The sequence below is a fragment of the Arachis ipaensis genome, chromosome B5, assembly GCF_059453495.1.
Source record: "Arachis ipaensis isolate K30076 ecotype BB chromosome B5, ASM5945349v1, whole genome shotgun sequence".
NCBI lineage: Eukaryota > Viridiplantae > Streptophyta > Magnoliopsida > Fabales > Fabaceae > Arachis > Arachis ipaensis.
In genome coordinates, this window is record NC_142440.1 from 20319865 (window position 1) to 20338270 (window position 18406).

Consider the following 18406-nt stretch of genomic DNA (forward strand, 5'->3'; position numbering starts at 1 on the left):
ATACCTTCAAAGAGGAAGAATTTAACTCACACGGGTAGAGAACTAATTTGCAAACTCTCTATGAAATTTCTTGTCTATCTCTGATGTATTTCTCGTCCAACTTCTTAATTGCTTTCATACAATGTTTCTAAACTCCTTATGGAAGTCTTAATATTAGGAAAAGGTCATTCAAAAGAATCTTAATTATATGAATTAGAACATTCTAAAATACTCACTGGAGATAGTTATCAACTATGGAGCAATTAGTTAACACATGTCTATGAGCTTGTAACTTCTCAGTGGCTGTTAAAGTGAAATATGAAGAAACACCAAGTGGTTTACCTACTTGAGGAAACAAAGTATCTAACCAAGGATTTGATTCTACATGGTTTGGTTCATCATCAACTCAGCGAGGCCGATTCCATCTAGTCTCAATGTTCTCCAAATATCTTGAGCAAAATATAAGAATTTATTCCATTAAGTTCCTTTGCACTATAGATCCTTCTGGTTGTGCTTTGTTACGTACATATGACTTCAAGTGTCCTAAATACCTATCAATAAATAAAGATTAAATACTATCCAATAAACTAATAAATAACAATCTAAGCAATTATAGTTTTACCTCTCTAGGGTACATCCATCTATAATGGGCAGGGCCACCAAGTTTAGCTTCTTCTACAAGGTGCACCATCAAGTGAACCATAACTGTGAAGAATGAAGGAGGGAATAACATTTTCATGTGACATAACATGAGGACAATTTGATCTTGCAACTTTTTCAAACATAGGGCACTTAATGCTTTGCCACATAATTGTCTAAAGAATGAATACATATCAATTAGCACTGCAGTGACCTCATCAGGCAGTCCTGTTCGCATGGCTAAAGATAATAATTACTCCATAAGTATATGACAATCATGACTTTTTAGCATCCCACTCAACTTAAGAGAATCTAGGACAATGCTTCTTGATATGTTGCTTGCATAACCATCAGGAACAGTGATGTTTTTCAAAGTTGTCAAGAACCTTTTCTTACCCAAATTGTTCAAAGTATAAATTGCCACAGGACACTTTCCATTTTCCTTCGGCCACAAATCAGGCTTGATACCCATTTCTTGAAGGTCTCCTTGAGAATTAATGTGATCTTTTCACTTTGAACTATCATTTAACAAAGTATATATTACGTTGTCATATACATTTTTCTCAATATACATCATATCGAGATTGTGACGTAGCAAATTAGACTTCCAATATAGCAACTCGAAAAAAATGCTCTTCTTTTTTCATTGTTGGGTTCCACCTCCTTCAACAAGTCTACCAGTGCGTAATCTTTCACCACTTCTTCCTATTTCTTTTCTTCGGCCGAATGTGACATTAATATTCTCAACTTGTGAAAGGATTTCACTGCCAGATAATGTTCTTGGTGGAAGCCTTGTTTCTTGTTTTCCATTAAATCAAATGGTGTTTAATCTAAACTTGTGTCTCTAATTAAGAAAGAGACGATGACCCATAAAATAATACTTTTTGCTGTGATTGAGACGATGAGGGATGTTATCAAAGTTGAAAGATGGGCAAGTAAGTCCTATGTATGTATTCCACCTAGAAAGAGTCCCTAACCCAGGAAAATCACTAATTGTCCACAATAAAGCTGCGTGCAACTTAAACACTTCTTGTTTTAAGGCATCATATGCATCGCAACCCCATCCCATAACTCCTTTAACTCTTTTATTAGAGGTTGCAAATAAACATCTATGTTATTTCCTGTCATTTTCTTGCCAGGAATGATCATTGAAATTATGAATGATGTCAATTTCATACACATCCATGGAGGAGTATTATACGGAATGAGAATGACAGATCAAATACTATGATTTGCACTCAAAGTTTCATGTGGATTGAAGCCTTTGGTAGACAATGCAAGATGCACATTTCGTGGATCGGATGCAAAGTTGGAGTGCTCCAAATCAAACCTTTTCCAGGCCTCAGAGTCCCTTGGATGTCTCATTGAGTTATCCTTATTCTCAGCTGTAGCATGCCATCGCATATCAGCAGCAGTATTTGATGAGTAGAGTAATCTTTTCAATCGAGATTTTAAAGGAAAGTAACAAAGAACTTTTGCCAGAAGCTTCTTTTTTTTGTTACCAATAAAACTCGATGCCTCAGCTGGACCTTTTTTCTTATATATCTTCCATCTAGACTTATTACACACCTTACATGTCTCCCTATTCTCATCTTCGCCCCAATACAATATACAATTGTTTGGGCAAGCATGTATCTTCGTGCAATCCAAATTTAGTTTGGTAATGATCTTTTTTGCCTCATAAAAAGAATTTGGAATCCTTGCATATTCAAATGTGTCACTCAATAGTTCTAAAATCATCTTCATAGACTTGTTGGATATACCACATAGGGATTTGATATGGAACAACTTCAATAAAAAAGATAACTTCGAGTATCTTGTACACCTTCATATAATGGTTTTTCTCCATCCTCAAGCAGCTCGCTAAACCCTTTTGCTTCAAAAGTTTCATGAGTTTCACTAGGCATCGATCTTTGACCACCACCATCAATGATTTCATTTGCTATTACGGGTGTTCCATTTTGGATGTTCCTACTAACTCCTAGACCTTCACTAATCAAGTTTCGAATTAAATTAACCTCAACCACTGGATGCTGCTCATCGGCCAAAGGATTTTGTACTACATCCGAAAAACTACTAATTGAGACGTTGCTAGTTTCTCCTATCGAGCGCTCTCTGTGATAAAACCAAAATGTTTATCCTATTGGGAACTGTGTACAAATCAAATGATCATACACTTCGTCCTTGTTAGCCACTTCTTAAAAGCACATGCACTACATGGACATATGATTGTTCCGTCAGCAGAGTGATGCGCAAAAGTAAACTCAATAAATCTTGAAACACCTTGTATATACTCAAGATAATTTCGTGGTCTCTTAATCCACGATTTATCCATAACTTCCATAGCTTTAACGTGTTTTTTTTTCTAGTTTAAAGCCATGTGCACTATTTAGTAACAACTACAAAAATAATTTTTTTTTGGGAAAAAATGCTAATCTACCAACCATAGTGAAATAGATATTGCTTGTTCTTAAAAAAAAATCAGCACATAAGTAAAATAGAATAAGTAGGTTTGTTGCTTCCAAAGAAACAACCTTGACTGCCAAAGAAAAAAATAAAATTAGCATCAGAAATAGAATAAGAAAAATGAATGAACATGGATGAAAGTTAGTGTTTGAAACACTCTCAAAGGGAACTCAATGGTTTATGTTTATTGGTGGCCAACATTATTACTTAAACTGCAACTACTTTTTTTTCTTTTCTTTTCTTGTCTTTTCTTTTTAGAGCATTAATAATAAAGATAAATGCAATTGCAGATGGTATCTACTACAACTTCTTCCTTTGAGAGAAAGTGGGCGAGAGAGAGTGTGGGGGGGGGGGGGGGGACACAGAGAGGGGGTAGAACTAGGAATCAGATCAAGGATCATAGAGTTTGAGGACGAGTCTTTTTCAATCTTCTTGGATAATCTCCCAGAAGACATTTCGAAGAGAGAACTATTCCAGCTGTTCAGTTGGACTGGACGTATAAATGATATATATTTATCACGTAAACAAAAAGGTGATAATATGTATTTTTTTGCATTCATACAATATACTACAAAGGGAGGGGCGTTGAAGGCTATAACAGAAATGAACCGAAGGAGGTTGGGGGGTAAGATTGTGTTTGTTGGAGAAGCAAAATACAAGAGAACGTCGGATGCGAAGGACATGAAGAAGATACAGTCAGGAGGGATGATGAGTCAGCCACAAAGAGAACGAGAGAAAGCCCAGATTCCCAAAGCTAACTGCTCCCAAGACATGAGAAAAGATGAAAAGGTCCAAGATCTACACGGGAATGGGTGGTCGAAAAAGTTGGAGGTAGCTGTGGTGAAAGAAAACTTGACCTGGTTACAAAAAAGTATTATAGGTGGAATGACGACGGCTATTGACTTTAGGTCCTTAAAGGTTATGGTTGCGAAGAGCTTGCCTCATGTTATTCAAGTACGCGAAATGGGAGCGTATAAAGCTATCTTGACCTTCGATAGCCTTTCGAATTCTGAGGAGACATACACGTTCAAAATGAATAGCCTTCTACAGATATTTCATAGTGTCTGGAGGTGGGACGAGTCAGAGAAAAGTGAATCCCGACGAGTGTGGTTAGAATGCTTCGAGGTACCATTACATGCCTGGTTAGTGGATACTTTTAAGATGATAGGCAGTCAATGGGGCGAGGTGGTTGGGTACGACAGAGAGACAGAATCATGCAGCTCCTTCAGTGTTGGTGACGTTAAGATTTTTGCCAGTAAAGAATATCATAAAAACAGTCGCGTTATAGATATAGTCTCTAAACCGACAAAAATCCCTTCGTACAAACGTTTTGGGTGTCACAAGTAACAAACCCCTTAAAAATTGTTAACCGAGTATTCAAACCTCGGGTCGTCTTCTCAAGGAACTGCGAGGAAGTATGTTCTTATTATTGGCTATAAAGGTTGTAATCGGGGTTTAGAAGATGAGAAGCAAGTAATTTAAATGACAAGTAAAGTAAATGGCAATTAAAATAAATAAATACTGTAAAGCAGACTTTTGGCAAGGTAAGAGAAGTTGGAGATCCAACGTAGTTATCTCTCTCAACTATAATAAAAGTTGAATCTAAACTCCACTTGGTCAACCTTTACTAGGGCAAAGGAAAGTCAATGGACTAATTAAATTGACCTTTGAATCCTATTTATTTCCTAAGAAAAGGTTGGGATTACTTAAGTTCAACTCAATTAGCAAGATAACGATTATCAATTATATTGAGATTAATAACTGTTGAGTTACTGAATTCTTAACCAGAACCAAAAGGGGAAAAAGTAAAATTGCTGAAATAATAAAATCGTCCTTAGATGGGAAGCAATGATAACTTAAATCAAAGAGAACAATCATAAACTGAAAATTCCTCAATTATCATTAATTCAAAGAACAATCTGTGACATGGAATAATTCATAAATCAAATTATAATAATCAATTCAAATGTTGGAATAAATAAAACTAAAAATAAAAGAACATTAAACCTGGGATCCAGAGTTACTCTTAAAACAAGAAGAAATCCTAAATCCTAAAAGAGAGAGAGAAGATCTCCCTCTCAACTAAATCTAAATCATTGAAAAGTAAAATATGCGAGCTCCCTTTGAATGGATGCATTCCCACACTTTATAACCTCTGGTCTATGCTGTCTGTACTTGGATTTGGGCCAAAAAGGGCTTCAGAATTCGCTGGGGGCGCATTTTGTAAATTCTGATACGTGGCCCCTGTCACGCGTCCACGTGGGTCACGCGGTCGCGTTATTTGGAGCCTTTCCTTGCCACGCGGTCGCGTCAGTCATGCGGCCGCGTCGCTGCTGATTCGTGCTTGGCACGCGATCGCGTCATCCATGCGATCGCGTGGATACCAGTTTCCTTAAAGCTCCGTTTTGCTTCCTCCTTCCATTTTAGTATGTTTCCTTTTTCATCCTTTAAGTCATTCTGCCTTAGAAAATCTGAAACTACTCAACACACTAATCACGGCATCGAATGGAAATAAAGGTAATTAAATTAATTGATTTTAAAGCTTAGGAAACATGTTTTTCACAATATGACATAATAAGGAAGGGAAAGTAAAACCATGCAATTAATGTGAATAAGTAGGTGAAGAGTTGAATAAATCACTCTAATTAAGCACAAAAGAACTCATGAAATATGGGTTTATCAACCTCCCCACACTTAAACACTAGCATGTCCTCATGCTAAATCCAAGGTAAATAATTAAGGCTAAAGTGACGGAATGTTATGAAATGCAACCTATGCTAAATGCATCTACCTAAATGAATGATGCATCATGAAACTCTAAATTATTCACTTATATAATAAGCTTACATGTAGTCAAGTTATTTCACATTCTCAAGGATATATATATATATATATAGCTAACCCTCAAATAATAAAGCATGTTTTTGCAAATGAGATGAGAAAAAAAAACTTGCAAGACAATCAGAGATAAATGTTAATGAGCTTTTGAACCCTCACTGGATTTTGTGTTTTCTCTCTAATCACTCAGTGTTTATTGGGTTAATTACTCTATTCTTCTTTTTATTCTTCCTTTCTATAACTTTGTTTTTCGTCTAACCAATCAACAATTATAGAACATAGTCATACCAAAACTCATGAGGTCTTTAATTAAGGTTGTAATGGGGTCAAGGCAAAGGGTAAGGATATATATATAAGGCTAAGTGAGCTAATAAGTGAATCCTTAATTAGACTAAGATCTCACCTAACATACATACTTAGTAAAACAATGCTTCTTTACCTATTCTCCCTATTTTCTTGCTTTTGATGTCACATGCTCATGTTTCAATTCTTGTTTTTATCCATGTGCATTGCTTTTTATTTTGCATTGGAGAGTTCTTTTTGTATCCCCTTATTTACATGCTTGAAAACTAACTTCTTTTTTTTGAATACACATGGTAATTTTTATTAATTTGAATTTTCATGAGCCTGCTTCCCAAAATTTTGAGTTGCTTTATTCTTTTTAATTTTTCTACCTTTTGTCTTTATCAACTATGTTCTCAATAAGTTTCCCACATTTTACTCTATTTATAATTTTCTATCTTAAGCTAACCAAGGATTCACTTGGGATTTTCTTTTATTTTTCTGCTTAAGGCTAGTAATTTGGTTAAAATAGAATAAGGGGTTTTAAAAAGCTCAAAGGGGGCTAACAAAGGTGATGTAAAAGGTAGGCTAATTTTGGGGTAAGTGAGCTAAGATCAAATGATGGCCTCAATCATTATTTTGAGATGTACCTAAATTCTATAATCGGACATATAGACTAAAACAAAATAAAGAACATCAGAATAAGAAAGAAGGTTGGAACACACAGAAATAAAAATCATGGTTTGAATGTAACCATACAGTTAAGCTCAAAACTCACAGGCTATGTGTTCTCTAGCTGAAAAATCATTTATCACTTATGTATGTCATGCAGGTTTAGTTAAAAATTCTCATTATTCTTTTAAAAAGTAATTTAGGGTAGCCTTTGAAGTTTTAATGTTTCTCCTTGATGACATGTTGTCAGTTTAACTACATCATGTAATGCTATATATACAAGGTTTTATGGATCTAAATCTATTATGTTCAAGTTTCTAGCTTACTCTTTTTTATATTTGTCAATTTAAACTAAGCTATCTTATGTAAAAAGGGTAAACTATACTAATTGATCCACTAATAAGTTAGAATTGCAAACTAAACTAAATAACTAAAATGAACTAAATAACTAAAATATGAACAAAAAATGCAAAATGCAGAAAATAGAGTAAAATACACAAGTAGCAATGTATAAGTACTCAGAAAATAACAATAAAAGAAAAAGAGAAAAATACAGAAAAATATCCAAAATAAAAGAAAAAGTATGTAGTAGTTCACCAAAATAAACGCCAGAGATGGCGACCTCCCCACACTTAAAATGAAGCATCGTCCCCGATGCTTAATCAAGCCGGGTGTGAAGGAGTGTCATCACTGGGAGGGATGGTAGCTGGGGTCTCTGTGGCGGTGGTGGGCTGAGAGTCTGGCTGCTGTAGAGGAGGGACTGACTGGAGCGGGATCTCTGGATCTGCAGCCTCAAGCTGATGTGGGGCCTCCTATTGTGGTGTGGCGTGCTCTGTGCCTGCCTGCTGATGAGTCTCCGCCTGGGAATGAGGCTCCTCCTCGTGCTCATCCTCCTCCTCCTCTGATGGCTCTGATGGTGTGTCGGGCTCGGAGGGGATGTCGGCGCCCTGTCTGATCATCAGCTTCAGATGGGAATAGCGTCGCCTGCTGTGGCGCTCTAATCTCTCATACCGGCACCTGTTACGGCGCTCCATCTGATCAAGCTGGCAGAATAGACAGTGCACGAGGCGATAAACCAGCTCAGAGGCGGGTGAAGGTGCAGTGGTGGCAGCAGGGGCAGCTGTGGCAGCTGTGGATGAAGAGGGTCTAGCAGACGGAGGGGCTGTCTCATCAGTAGCAGGGACAGGTGGTGGTCTGTAGCCCAAAGCAAGAAAGTTCCTGCTGTGAGGAATGATCTTCCTGCAATCCGCCGCTGGTGGTCTCTCATCGGCATCCTCTCATGGCACGTCAGCTCGACGGCCTAGCTGTGTAATCAGATACGGAAAAGGGAGGGTGCCACGGACGTGGACCCTGGCCATATAGTGCCGAATGAAACGTGGCAGATAAAGGTCCTTACCCTCCAGCACACACCAAAGGAGGGTGATCATGGTAGCCGGGATCTCCGTCTCGTGAGTACTCAGCATCACAAAATTACTCAAGATCTGATGCCATAGCCGAGCCTCATCATTCAAGTACACTCTCTTGATCCCTCTAGGCATAGTGGTGTTCTGACCCATCTCCCAAGGAACAGCAGGGTCGAGAGCTATCCGTGCCTTCACAGCGTCCCAGTCAAACTGCATCTGGCCCATGTCCTCCTCAGCCTGTGCAAAACCATCTGGCTGATCGGACTTGGCTAGGAGCTGGAGAATGGTCTCTATGGCCTCCTCAGTGACCAGAATTTGCTTTCCCCTCAGGTTCACTGCATCTAGGGTAGTAAGGTAGTAGTCGCAATAGAATTCTCGGACCCAAGATGCATTGACCTCTGTCAGTGATCTCTCCAGAAAGAACCAGCCCCGTTGCTTGATTTGCTCAGTAGTGTATTGCTGGAGGGCTTCTGGAATCTTCAAGGTACGTTCCAGGTATAGATTTCTGGAGTTTGCAAAAATCGGGTACTTCAGCTCACAGTACCGGTTTGCAAATTTTATAGGATCAGTAGAAGGGAGCAGCTGGTCAGCTTTTTCCTGCTGTGTAAAGTTCTTCTCCCACCATGAGGAATCGTGCATTAGAGCAATGATGGACTGGGAGGAATCTCCTCTCTTGCACTTGCCAGTAGCCTTGCCTTTGCCTTTTCTCTGTGAGGCAGACATCCTGAAAAACAAAAAACCAGGAATGGATAAAAAAATAGGAAAGCAAATAGGCAATTAAATAAAGGAAACGCAAAGCGGTAAGGGAGAAATAGAATAAGGAAAATGAGCAATTGAAATGTGATTGAATTAATGTTAAATGGAAAGAAAAAAAAAAATCAATATGCCATAGTGAGAAAGTTAGAGGAAGTAAAAGTAATCAGAAAAGAGATCAAGAGGGTTAGTATGGTAAAAAGAAATTAGTAAATTAAAATTAGTGAGTTAGGAAAGTAAGTGGCATAGAAAAAATTCCATATAACAAGGATTCACAGGTAAGAATAGAAGTACTCATAATCGAATAAAGAAAACAGGGTGATGCTGATTCGAATAGAAATAAAGAAATCAGAAATTGGAATCAGTGAATCATAAATGCAGGTTATGAACCAGGAAATCAAAGAGGATAAGAAAGTCTGCCACAACATTCATGTAATGGTTTGGGTAAAGCAGAGTAAAACAGATTTCAGAAATGCCAAACCAAAACATGAATGAAAACAATTTAAAAAAAAAAATTTGGGCAGCATTCCGGCTAAAATTGGATTGTCCCGGAAAATAAACAGCAATCATATCAGTTCATATGAATTAAAAAAAATCAAGCTGCATGTACATAGATATAAAATAAACATAAAAACTCAATGTAAACACCAGCAACATACAAGAAAGCAGCATATGAAACATGATTATAGCAGCAACATATTTGCACATAGGATAAAACAGAAGTAAGAACAGTGCAAGTAAACAGACCTAAATCCACTAACCACAGCCTAAGCTACCTAACAACCTAAAAATCCACTACAACATGCAAGTCTAGCTATCCTAATCATGAACATAAATGGAATAAAAAATACAGAAAAGTGACGAACGGATAAAAAGGATTGCGTGTTGTGGAACCTGGTAAGCGGAAGGGGTGGAACAGGAAAGAAGGTGGCTGCGGCGGCGTCCGGCGCGGTGGTGGTGCACGGCGTCGTGGTGGCGGCTGAGGGGGCAGTGGCGGAGGGAGGTATTAGGGTTAGTGAGAGAGGAAGAGGATAAGGGAAGGGAGGGCGGTGGTTGTTGCTAGCTGAAGGGGGTGGGTGGCGGAGAGGGGGTTGCGGCTGGATGGCCGGCAGTGGTTGGGCGGTGCTCGCGGAGGTGGCTGTGGTGGAGAGGGGAGGAGAGAGGAAGAAGGAAGAAGAGAGAAGGGGAGGGGGTGGTACGGCGGTGGCGTCTGGGCGGCGGCGGCGTTGGGGTGGTGGCGTGGTGGCTGGCCGGCGGTGGCTGGGGGAGGAAGAACAGAGAGAGAGAAGAGGGTTGGGGGTGAAGGGGGGGCTGCGCGACTGAAAGGGTTCGCAGGCTGGGGGGTTATATTTTCGAATCCACGCGGACACGTGGGGCACGCGGTTGCGTGGTTGGGGTGAAAATGGGGGGAACGCGATCGCGTGGGTCGCGCGATCGCATGAGAGGTGGGGGAAAGAGGGGTGACGCGATCGCGTCGCTAGAATTCGTGCTTAACGCACGACTCCAGCGCCGTTTCAGCGCAACTCTCTGTCTCCTTTTGGGGTGATATGCAATCCATGCGACGCGATCGCGTCGCTCACGCGGTCACGTGGGATTGGTATTGGGTAAGTGACGCGATCGCATGGGACATGCGATCGCGTGGGCTAATTTGTGCGAAACGCACAAGAGCCGCACGATTCCAGCCCAACTTTCTGTTCGTTGGATCCTTACGCCGATATATATATATATATATATATATATATATATATATATATATATATATATCACGCGGCCGCGTGGGTGACGCGGTCGCATGGGTGGTGTTTTTCGCGATATGACGCGATCGCATGAGGTATGCGGTCGCGTCGTGCAACCATTTTTTTTAATGCATGAAAAATGCAGAATGCAATGATTAACATGAATGCCATGCATGATTCCAGGTTTAATAAATTAAAATGAAAAAGGAAAAAAAATGAAAGCAATTAACAAGAAATAAATTGAAAAAGAAGCGACCATACCATGGTGGGTTGTCTCCCACCTAGCACTTTTAGTTAAAGTCCTTAAGTTGGACATTGGAAGAGTATCCTGTTATGGTGGCTTATGTTTAAATTCGTCCAAAAATTTCCACCAGTGCTTGGAATGCCAATAGCCTCCGGGGTCCCAAACTAGGGATGTAAAGCTTCTGAGCAGCTTCAAACAGATATTCAGCCTCCCGGGATGACGAATGTCAGAATATAATCCATGATCCCAAGCTGTGTTTTTAGATCCGCCTCCGTTTTGATTTGTAAGTTTCCATTTGGGCGGGTTAAAAAGTAGAATCTCACCGTGGTGACCAAACGTTCTCCGTGATCCATGCAATTGAGCATGATACCAATCTGTGTACTTCGAGGTGAAGCGTGGAACCTTATTGAACCTGGTGCACCAGCTCTGAGTACGAGCCAATTCCCTTTTACTCTTAAAGCCGCAGAGAGCTCTAAGTTGGCCATCTGTTTTAAGCAAACCATATTCAAGTGAATAAGTAAAATTATAAGTTAAGGATTGTACCCACTTGAAGCTTGTATTAGGTGGTAATGGCCTTGGGATAGGTGTTTTTGGTGGTTCTGCAAGTTCCGTTTCCTCGTGCTCTTCTGTGAATTCCTCCACTTCTTTGCAAAGATCTTCAATTGTATCTGTGTCCTGGTCAAAGTCTTCGGTGTCTTCCTCATCACTTGAGTCATAGATTGGAGGTTGAGAGAAATCTACCTCTGCATCATCCTCATATTCACTTGGGGAAGATTCTTCGATTTCAGAGAATTCACTTGCGGACGCAAGTTCATCACTAGGAGAACTAGACTTGTGACTATCATCATCAAGGAAATTTGCTTCTTGGATTATTCCGTCTGATTCTTCGTAAACGACTTACCTTGGAGATTGTACGGTATCCTCCTTAGCATCAACTGTAGCATCTTGGACGGAGTTTTTCTCAATTCTGGATTCCCAAGGAAGCTCAGCATCTCCTAGATCTTCAACCAACTCTTCTTCTTGAACAATGACAGCTTCTTCCACTTGTTCTAGTACGAATTCATTCTCTGTCTTGTCCACTGGAGTCTCTAGTATTTCTTTCATGCTACGCTCTTCATCGGGCTGTCCACATTGAGCTGTGGTTGATCCTTGTATATTTGAGTGCTTAGTGGCCCATTGAATTAGTGCTTGCTCCAGTTGTTGAATGGTTGTTTGAAATTTAATTACTGTTTCTTTTAGGCGATCCTTTGCTTCGCAGTTTGCCGGACTTGGATATGATACAAAGGAAAGTGGTGATGATTGGGAACGATTGGATTGGTATTGGGGTAAGGAAGGATCATATGATGGCGAATGGTGAAGAGAAGCTTGTGAGTGTGGTGGTTCGAGGTTATGTTGAAAGGATGGTTCATATGCACGGGGTGGGACTTGTTGGTAGTTACAAGGTTGTCCACCATGTCTTTCAGCTGGGTATGCACGGTAGAATGGTCTTTGTCCAGGATATCTCGGAGGGTGTTGCTGCCAAAAGGATTGATTAGATCCTCTTGGTTCCATCCATCCTTGATTGGTCTGACCTTGATGCACATTCCTGCTGTAACTTCTATTTCCTTTAACAATATTAGAACCAAACTCAAAGCGAGGGGGGTGAGAGTTCATAGTAGCAAATAAAGATAAAAAAGAAAAACAAAAATAAATAAACAAGCAAAAGAAAAATATTTACAATAACCAATAATAAGGCACACGTTAGCAGTTCCCCGGCAACGGCGCCATTTTGACGTTAGGATTTTTGCCAGTAAAGAATGTCATAAAAATAGTCGCGTTGTAGATATAGTCTCTAAACTGACAAAAATCCCTTCGTACAAACGTTTTGGGTGTCACAAGTAACAAACCCCTTAAAAATTGTTAACCGAGTATTCAAACCTCGGGTCGTCTTCTCAAGGAACTGCGAGGAAGTATGTTCTTATTATTGGCTATAAAGGTTGTAATCGGGGTTTAGAAGATGAGAAGCAAGTAATTTAAATGACAAGTAAAGTAAATGGCAATTAAAATAAATAAATACTGTAAAGCAGACTTTTGGCAAGGTAAGAGAAGTTGGAGATCCAACGTAGTTATCTCTCTCAACTATAATAAAAGTTGAATCTAAACTCCACTTGGTCAACCTTTACTAGGGCAAAGGAAAGTCAATGGACTAATTAAATTGACCTTTGAATCCTATTTATTTCCTAAGAAAAGGTTGGGATTACTTAAGTTCAACTCAATTAGCAAGATAACGATTATCAATTATATTGAGATTAATAACTGTTGAGTTACTGAATTCTTAACCAGAACCAAAAGGGGAAAAAGTAAAATTGCTGAAATAATAAAATCGTCCTTAGATGGGAAGCAATGATAACTTAAATCAAAGAGAACAATCATAAACTGAAAATTCCTCAATTATCATTAATTCAAAGAACAATCTGTGACATGGAATAATTCATAAATCAAATTATAATAATCAATTCAAATGTTGGAATAAATAAAACTAAAAATAAAAGAACATTAAACCTGGGATCCAGAGTTACTCTTAAAACAAGAAGAAATCCTAAATCCTAAAAGAGAGAGAGAAGATCTCCCTCTCAACTAAATCTAAATCATTGAAAAGTAAAATATGCGAGCTCCCTTTGAATGGATGCATTCCCACACTTTATAACCTCTGGTCTATGCTGTCTGTACTTGGATTTGGGCCAAAAAGGGCTTCAGAATTCGCTGGGGGCGCATTCTGTAAATTCTGATACGTGGCCCCTGTCACGCGTCCGCGTGGGTCACGCGGTCGCGTCATTTGAAGCCTTTCCTTGCCACGCGGTCGCATCAGTCATGCGACCGCGTCATATGCGTTCTGCTTAAGGCGCACGGTCGCGTCAGTCATGCGGCCGCGTCGCTGCTGATTCGTGCTTGGCACGCGATCGCGTCATCCATGTGATCGCGTGGATACCAGTTTCCTTAAAGCTCCGTTTTGCTTCCTCCTTCTATTTTAGTATGTTTCCTTTTTCATCCTTTAAGTCATTCTGCCTTAGAAAATCTGAAACTACTCAACACACTAATCACGGCATCGAATGGAAATAAAGGTAATTAAATTAATTGATTTTAAAGCCTAGGAAACATGTTTTTCACAATATGACATAATAAGGAAGGGAAAGTAAAACCATGCAATTAATGTGAATAAGTAGGTGAAGAGTTGAATAAATCACTCTAATTAAGCACAAAAGAACTCATGAAATATGGGTTTATCAGTTGGTCGTATACTAATTGATACATGTGTCATGGATGTGATCAAGGAATGGATCCATATCACAATAGGCACTAGTGGCTTTGATGTACTGGTTAAAGAGGTGGGCTAGGAAGCATATAGTATGCGCTGTAGCATGGAGAACTCTACGGAAGATGCAGTCAACAAGAATCATTGTGAAGACATATCAATAAGGGAGTGTGATGATATTGTCAAAAGGTCAGAAGGTTTAACAAAATTGCTAGCCAACGGAGATCAGGCAGCATCAGTAGTCACGGAAGTTTTGCGGGAGGAGGTTGAAGAGGAGGGTAGGTTGGTAAATTCCGAATCAATTTTGAACGAGTGAAATTATGAGCATTCAAGAAACATTCAAAGTAATTTGATAACGTATCAACCAATTTATGGTGATAAGGAACGATTCGTAGATTTTGTGGGATTTGAGGAGAGTTATGAAGCTGATTCTGAGGGTACAATTTCGTGGTGCCATAATTGTAATCATAAAGGCTTGGAGAGCGAGGTAAAATATGATGGTAATAAGCAATGCACTATTAGGGCTTCTATTGTCAAGAAACATAATATTAGTAACGTGGCCCAATCTGGCCCAAACATATTAAGGTCCACGAAGGGCGCTGTTGGAAGCTGTCTTGGGCTGGGTCACTCCAAGCCGGGTCTGGTTGACAAGGGATCCGGAAGAAGTACCGGGTCAGCCATTGTGCCCATGTTGCTAGTGAATCCTCATGCGTTAGGGGCTGCGTGTGATAGGGTTGTTGAGGAAGAGACCTGTGACGGAGGATGCCATCTGGTGCTTTTCGATGGGGTGGCCTCGCAGCGCCAACTGAGCAGCGCGATAGGGGTTGGGGCGAGGATGGGTACACATGCCACCAGGGTTGCTGACGGCAGAGTTGCTCACGAGGACAGAGCCGACCCAGAGTGGAAGTCGATGTAGGGAGAAGCCACGCAACTCGCCTTCGGTGGTGCACCGGTTATGGGCGGCGCTGGCAGTGAACAAGAAGTAGAAGGAGGGAACTTTGATATGCTAGCGGGGGTTTGTAATAATGGTTCACACTATGAACGGGTTGATGGGGCAGTGATATTGGTTGAGGGACTGCAAGCGGACGGGGCTGCAAACACAAGGGCTAATGATGGTTTTATTGTTGGAGTCGGCTCTGAAAACAGTAAGGTTAAAGAAGATTTAGCCAATAAAAGCCTAGAAACTAACATCTCTGGTGGCAGATTTCGTGATAGGGAAGGCTACTTGCGGGAAGAAGGGAACGGTTTTGATGATGAGGATAGGGACAACAATTGTTCAAGGTTGGAAGAGCAGCGGATAGAAAACATAAATACTTGGGAGTTAGCGAAGGAATCTGGAGCATTGCTTTACGATGAAGAAGACGACATCATGTCTATTCTACAAGAACAAAATGAAGAAATTGCGCGAAAAAAACATATGGAAAAACTGAAGAGTAAGGCAAGACGAAGTAGGCCCAAAACTCATAAAAAGGTGTGTAATAATATTTTAAAATGATTTTTTGTTCATGGAATGTTAAGGGGCTAAAGGGTGATGGAAAGTGTAGGATGGTAAAAGACCTCAGGAGAAAACACAGGTTGAATATGTTAGGTGTAGTTGAGACGAAAAGGTAGACAGTAACGAGATTTGATGTGTTGAAACTTTGGGGAAATGATGCAGGGTGAGAGTATGTAGAGTCTATTGGAGCGTCTGGAGGTCTGTTGTTAATATGGGATGATGTTTGGTTTAAAAGGAGAAATTGCTATAAAGGCGAGAGATGGATGTGTGTTGAGGGGGTTTTACCAGAGAATAATATTAACTGTGCGTTTTTCTTAGTTTATGGTGCTCATACTCGAGATGAGAAACTTGTTGTGTGGGAGGAGTTGAGTTACGTAGCTGGGCTGTGTCAGTGTCCCTGCTGCTTCTTGGGGGACTTTAATGAAATTGTACAAGTGGAGGAGAGGCGAGGTTCTGATAGCTTACCTTTGTCAGTGGAATATTTTAAGAGCTGGATAAACAACATGGGTTTGGTGGACTTGCCGATTACTGACCGGAAGTTTACATGGTTTCAAGAACGGTCCTGCAGTCGTATTGATAGAGCACTGGTTAACTTAGAATGGCTTGAGGAGTTTTCGGAGACTCGATTGAGAGGTGGTCCACGGGGTCTGTCAGATCATTGCCCTATAATTATGGAAGATAAGAGACCTAGGGATGGACCAAGACCATTCTGAAGTTTGGACTCGTGGTTTACACATGAAGGTTTTCTAAGGCTGGTCAAGGAGGAATGGAGAGGGTTAGGAGAGGTACAATTCACGGATAAACTGAAGGCTTTGTCTATTTCGCTGAAAAGATGACATAGAGACAAGTTTGTTGACATGGACAACAAAATCATGAAATTTGAGGAAGAGATCAAGAAGATAGATGATATGGTGGGTGATGGGGAGTATGATGGTACGGTGGAAGCAAAAGGCGGGCACTAGTGGCACGTTGTGAGAAATGGTATGTGAGGAAAGAATTACATTGGAACCAGATGTCGAGGTTTAGGCATGCGAGAGATATGGATAAGAACACGAGATACTTTCACAATTTAACTTCTGCGAGAAGGAGGAATAACATGATCGATGCTCTGGTTATCAACAGAAGATTGATAAGGAATCAAGCTCGGATTAAGCTTGCCATTAGGGGGTTTTACAAGGAGTTGTATCACCAAGAGAAGTCTCCTAAGCTGGGATTCAGAGATGGTTTGGTAAAAATGATTAGTGAGGAAAATGCATTGGCTCTAGAGAGGTTTTCGACACCCGAGGAGGTTAGAGAGGTAGTTTGGGATTGTGAATCGTCCAAGGCGCCAGGTAGTGATGGCTACAATATGAAATTTATTCAAAAGTGTTGGGATGAAATTGGCGCTGATTTTACTGTAGCGGTTATGGATTTCTTCCAATCCTCCAGGCTTTCGGCAGATGCTAATGTCACTTGGGTGGCATTGGCCCCCAAGTTTACTGGTGTTAAGGAAATCAAAGACCTGCGGCCGATTAGCATGGTGGGGTATGTGTATAAGCTAATCTCGAAGATGCTGGTTAGGAGAATGCGAACAGTCATGCCAGGATTGGTAGGTGAGACCCAGAGTGCCTTTGTCAAGGGTCGGAAGATACATGATGGGCCCTCATTGCGTGTGAAACGGTCCAGTGGATCAAACTGAAGAAGAAGCAAGCAGCAATAATAAAGTTAGACTTCCAGAAAGCATACGATAGAGTCAAGTGGAGTTTTGTTGACATTGTCCTGCAAAAGAAAGGGTTCAGTCAAAGATGGAGGGGTTGGGTTCTGGAATGCATCAGTACGTGCTCTATGTCAGTATTGATAAACAGCTCGCCTTCTAAGCCATTCAAAATGGAAAGGAGCTTTCGACAAGGTGATCCCCTGTCTCCATTCTTATTTGTGCTCGTGGTGGATGTCTTACATAGGATGATTGGAGAGGCTGTTAGAAATGTTCGCATAGCTCCGCTGTTGGTTAGTAGAGATCACATCGAGCTGTCTCATCTTCAGTTTGCAGATGATACTATACTATTTTGCCCACCTAAGGAAGAGACTATCAAGAATTACAGGAGGCTATTTCGCTACTTTGAGCTAATGTCAGGTTTAAGCATCAACTTCGACAAATCTAGCTTGATTTCTATTAATTGTGAAAAGCAGTGGGTACAAGGAATGTGTAGTGTGCGGGGCTGTAAGGCATCCTCTCTTCCAGTCAAATATCTGGGTATTTCACTAGGAGCAAATCTGAGGCTGGTAAAGACCTGGAAGCCAATAATAGACAAAGTGGAGGAAAAATTTTGTCTATGGAAAGCCAAGGCTCTCAATAAGGCCGGTAAGTTGGTTCTCATCAAGTCTGTGTTGAATAGCCTTCCGGTTTACTATCTGAGCTTGTATAAGATGCCTAAAGGTGTAGCAGAAAAACTGATATCTTTGCAGAGAAGATTTCTATGGAGTAAGGAGGATGGGAGGAATGCTATGGCTCTGGTTAAGTGGGATGTAGTACAGGCTCCTAAAAATTAGGCGGTCTAGGAGTTGGGGATGCTATGATACGCAATACCGCACTTTTGTTTAAGTGGTAGTGGCACTTTTCTAAGGAGG

The 18406-nt window shown here is 40.5% G+C and overlaps 1 pseudogene; it reads right to left on the bottom strand.

Annotated features, from left to right (window-relative positions):
- Nucleotides 1-211: 211 nt before the first annotated feature.
- LOC148563547 (uncharacterized) lies at nucleotides 212-2962 on the bottom strand (annotated as a pseudogene).
- Between the last annotated feature and the right edge of the window lie 15444 nt (nucleotides 2963-18406).